Raw genomic sequence first — 4,930 nt, 5'->3', positions numbered from 1 at the left:
ATAAATCAATACAACACAACACAATACAATGCTGTTGCCAGGGAGTCTTGTTGTTGAGATTAGGGAGTCGTCAAATAATGGCACAGTACTTTGACGACTACCTGGTAGAGGTCAAACACACTTACCGTATTTTCTCTAATAAAAGCCCAGGTCTCCAATAATAGCCCAGTCTCCAATAAGGACCCGGGGCGAGGTTGGTTTGAAATAATAAGAGCACAGTCTCTAATAGTAGCGCGGGTCACAATTGGAGTATCATTATTATTATTAAAAGCATGTCCGCGTAGGTGGCGGAGGTGCCACTTTCGCTTATGCCATTCAGGACCGATGTCTGAAGAGTAATACGATACAATGAAATGACAGAAGTGACGTCAACAAAAGCAGTTAGTAACAACACCAATAGGACTAATGGAAAACTTCATCCAAACTCATTCCAAAGTATAAAATAAAATAGAGTATGCATACAACATGTCTGGCGGAATCACGTGGAGTATGCAACAAGTATATTGACTGCATATAAAACAGCAGTACAACATACCAAGAACATATTTGTAAGGAGGTTTTCGGTCTATTGCTTCCTTCCTGGCGCCAATGCTATCGTGAAACATCTGTTTTGACAATATTCCTGAGTTTAGGGTTGAAAAATCAGTCTTGATATGGTCAGTTTTTGCCTGTATAGACTGGAGTTGGCTTGATAGTTGACAATTGAAAAATAAGAGCCCAGTCTCCAATAATAGCCCAGTCTCTAATAGTAGCGCGGGTAGAGCTGTCACTGAAAAAATAAGAACCCCGGGCTCTTATTAGAGAAAATACGGTAAAAGAAAAGTTTAGCAGACACCTGATTTTAGCATTTTTTATTTATTTTTTATTTGGAACACAGCCCTACAAAGTGACATGTGGAGACAAACACAAGACAAGACACAGGGGATGTAGGGACGACGTGCCGATGTACAGGGAGCAACTCGACCGACCAGGGGTCTCGGCGTTAGCGTTGCAACCTGGCATCGAAAAAAAGGGGGGGTTGCATGGTCAAGTAGCAAAAATAATAATTTGGTGCGAGAAAGGGGCGCTAGTATTGCACATAATAATATAAATACGTGTAATGACTAAACCAGAAGGGAAAAAAGAAGAAAGAGAACAATAATCATAACAAGCAAGTACTAGTAGAGAGGTAAATACTAAATGGGTCTCAATATCATAGTCACAGGTACTCTGTGGACCACAGCCATCTCTCTCGGATTAGATCCTTACATACGTTGACCTTGAAGGTTTGGAGGCGTCTTGAATGAGGTTCATGAAGCAGGAGGTCCGCAGGCAGGTTGTTCCAGGGTGTGATGGCGAAGAATGGGAAGGATCGCAGGAGGTAGTCAGGGGCTGTGCGAGGGGGTGTCCACTTCAGCTGGAAGGCATGGTGCGTCTGACGTTTTTGCCGTGTGCACATGTTAGCTACGGCAGGGGGCTTGGTTGGTGGCAGCATGGCCTTTACCTGGGGAGGCCCTGGAATGTAGTACAGCTTGAACAAGTATGACAGGGCTGCCACCATCCGACGAAGCTGAAGACTTTGGAGGATGGTTCCAGGTCCCAGGAAATGCAGGGCACGTTGCTGAACCTTGTCCAGCTGGGCCATGTTAGTTGCGGCTGCGCTCGACCAGGCCAGTGGGGCATATTCAAGTAGGGGTCGCACGAATTGCTTGTAGACCGTCACTCGACCATGGTCGTCCAGGATGGGTGCTGCCTTTCGTAGGAAACCCAGCCTTTGGGAGGTGCGCATTGCAACACTGCGAGTGTGCGCTCTGTAGGAGAGAGTAGGGTCGAGCATGACTCCAAGCAGCTTCAGGGTATCTGTCTCCTGGAGTGCTTCCCCCCCCCCAAAGGTGACTGGTGAAGTGCAGGGGGAACGTGCTTGCGATGTAGAGTCATGCGCTGTGTCTTGGCTGGCTCGAAACAGATACGCCACTTGCGGCCCCACTCCTCAAGACTGTTGAGGGACCCTTGGAGGGAGGCAGTGGACTGTTGGAGATCGTCAGTTGGCTGTACTAAGCTGTAGAGTGTGGTGTCGTCTGCAAAGCTGCTCAACTGCGTTCCTGGAGTTTTAAACATTGTTCAATGTCACAGGTGTATAGAAGGAAGAGGCTGGGTCCTAGGATGCTGCCTTGGGGGACACCAGCCTGGATGGGTTGAGTATCTGACGTCTGGCCTCCAACCACAACGCGGATGTTTCGGTTGGTGAGGTAGTCCTGTAGCCATACAAGCAGGCGTCCGTCGACGCCGGCCTGCTTTGCTTTGTACAGCACACCTGTGTGCGACACCCGGTCAAACGCACCGGCAATATCCACTGCGAGGACCTGGACACAACCGCCAGTACTTATGGTGTGGACCCATTCATGTTGGAGAGCCGTTAAGATATCTGTGGTTCCTCTACCACGTCGGAATCCAAACTGGCTGTTTGGCAACACCTCATGCTTCTCTAGGTAGTTGACCAGTTGCGTGTTTACAATGCCCTCCATGACTTTCGACATGATCGTTAGCAGTGATATTGGTCGGTAGTTAGATGCCGAAGATCTGGAGGACCGCTTGTGAACAGGGACTACATGGGCAAGTTTCCATGCCCCAGGTTGCACACCGGCTAAGAAGCAGAGGGCGAAGAGCTTTGCCAGTGGGTCTGCAAGTTCAGATGAGCACATATTGAGCACACGAGCAGAGATGCCATCCGGTCCAGTTGCTTTTGATACAGCCAAGTTCGCCAAGTGCCGTTTGACCGTTGTTGCGCAGAAGTGAATGTGCTTTAGTGTGGCATAGGCAGGTCGTTGCAGGTCAGGCAGGCCAGCAGCACAGAGGTCGTTATTGCCAAGGCTACACTTGTTCGCAAAATGCGCTGCAAAGCACTCGGCTTTCTCACGAGAAGAGTGGAACTCTTGTCCTGCAGGGTTGGTCAGCAGGGGAATGTCAGAGCAACGTCCCTTGCCTGCTGCGCTCTTGATGGTTGACCACCACTCTTTGTCCCGGAAGGAACCTGCAGTAAGCTTGTTGCGAATTCTACGTTGATGTGCTAATCGCGCTGCATGACACGCTTTCACTTCGTGGTTAACAGTTGTGATGTACTGGACCTTGTGGTTATCGTTGCGGGGATCGCGTCGCCACAGCTTCCATGCCCGCTCCTTGGCATGATTGTCGTTAGAACAGTCCGGTGTCCACCATACAGGGTTGGATTGGTGTACCACAAGCTCTTTGGATGGCATGAACTGTTTCATTCCATGCATGATGACATCAGTTACGCGCTGACAGGACTGCTCCGCACACCCATGGATCTTGGCGGGCCAGTCTATGTTGCGGAGGTAGGCTCTCAGGCGGTGCCAGTCAGCAAGGGCGTATTTCCAAACCTGTCGAACAGCAGGATCTTCGCGTCGTGGATGTTGTTGGAGAAACTCGGCAATGATAACGGCATGATCAGATCGTCCAAGTGGTGCATAGGCTGTGGTGCATACGGGGTGTGGGAAATCGGAGATGATAAGGTCGAGAGTATTGTTGCTGCGGGTTGGCTGGGTGACATGCTGGACAAGATGATGTGCTGCGCAAGTAGTATAGGACGAGGGGGTTCTGGCTCACCTTCCAGGTGAGCCAAAATCGACTTTCTCGATCGGCCCAAAGGGCCGCTCTCCAAAGTCTCCCCCTCATCCTATACTACTGTACTAAAGGATAAAAAACCCAAGTACTAATTTTACACCTCCAAGTACTAATTTTACCACTCCAACCACTGATTCCATGTTGGCTCAACCCAGCCCCAGAAAAGTGAGTCAACTTGCTGTCTCCGAGAAAATCGGAAGTGAGCCAACTTGAGCTTTTTCACTTACCCCATCTTGGCTCACTTCGAGGACTGATGTGGGGCCGGTTTCTGAGCCAACTTCGGGTGGTCCAGCTTTGGATGAGGATTCACCACCATCAAGCGGTAACTCATACCCATTTTCCATCTCATCATCAACAATATATTTTCCATCTTCATACTCTCGTGCTATCTTTTCAGTATACTCAAATGTTTCCTGTTTTAGTTTTGCTAAGGGGTTGCTCATTTTGATTTTTGATTGATTTTTATTTCACGGATCCTCCAGAGGCAAATAGATGCCTATCGAAGGGAGTCTCCTAAGTAAGTATGGAAAATGAGAAAGTATGTTCGTAAGGGAGAAGAGGTAGAAGATACATTAGAATATAGAGTACAGAAGAAGTAAATTCAGTACTTCGGGTAGTACATTGCATGCTAATCATAATGAGAATTAGAAAAGCAGCATTGCGGACTACTATAACTGACATATACACAAACTATTGAAACTATCATAGATGTGGTTAGCCTAGACACAAAAGTCAGGAATACCTTTCAAAGAAAACATAGACTGCGAATGATACCGACGAACAGCAATACTAAATTTCGCTGTTGTAGAGAGTGAACGAATATCTTCAGGAAGTTTATTCCAGGCAACACTCAAAGAAAAAAGGGTTGATTTACGAAAGAAGGTGCCAGCTTTAGGAAGAATTATGGATGAAGGGTGACGACTGCTTTGGGAAGAGGGTAGCTGGAAGTGAGACAACAAGGAGGGGTATTGGGAGAATACATGGTGGAAATAGACAAGGCCAAGAATCTGCCGTCGCCATGCTAAAGATTCCCAAGAGGACAGAACATTGAGGTCTTCTTTGGAAGTCGTCCAGTCAGGCCGACGCTTGAATTTACTATTTAGGTATGCTCTAGCAGCAGTAGCCTGCAGTTTATCAAGGGTTGTGGACATGGTGGCTGAAACGGAAAACATCCAAACGGGAACAGCATATTCAAGGAGGGGACGAACATAACATTTATACAAAAGATTCACAGCAGGAAAAGGAAGGAAGTTGGACATGTGGTTTAAAAGAAAAACCCGACCTCGAAATTTGCTGGTAAGGTGTTGAA

Source organism: Sycon ciliatum, chromosome 1, assembly GCF_964019385.1.
Source record: "Sycon ciliatum chromosome 1, ocSycCili1.1, whole genome shotgun sequence".
In the NCBI taxonomy this organism is placed as follows: domain Eukaryota; kingdom Metazoa; phylum Porifera; class Calcarea; order Leucosolenida; family Sycettidae; genus Sycon; species Sycon ciliatum.
This window is presented reverse-complemented; position numbering follows the sequence as displayed.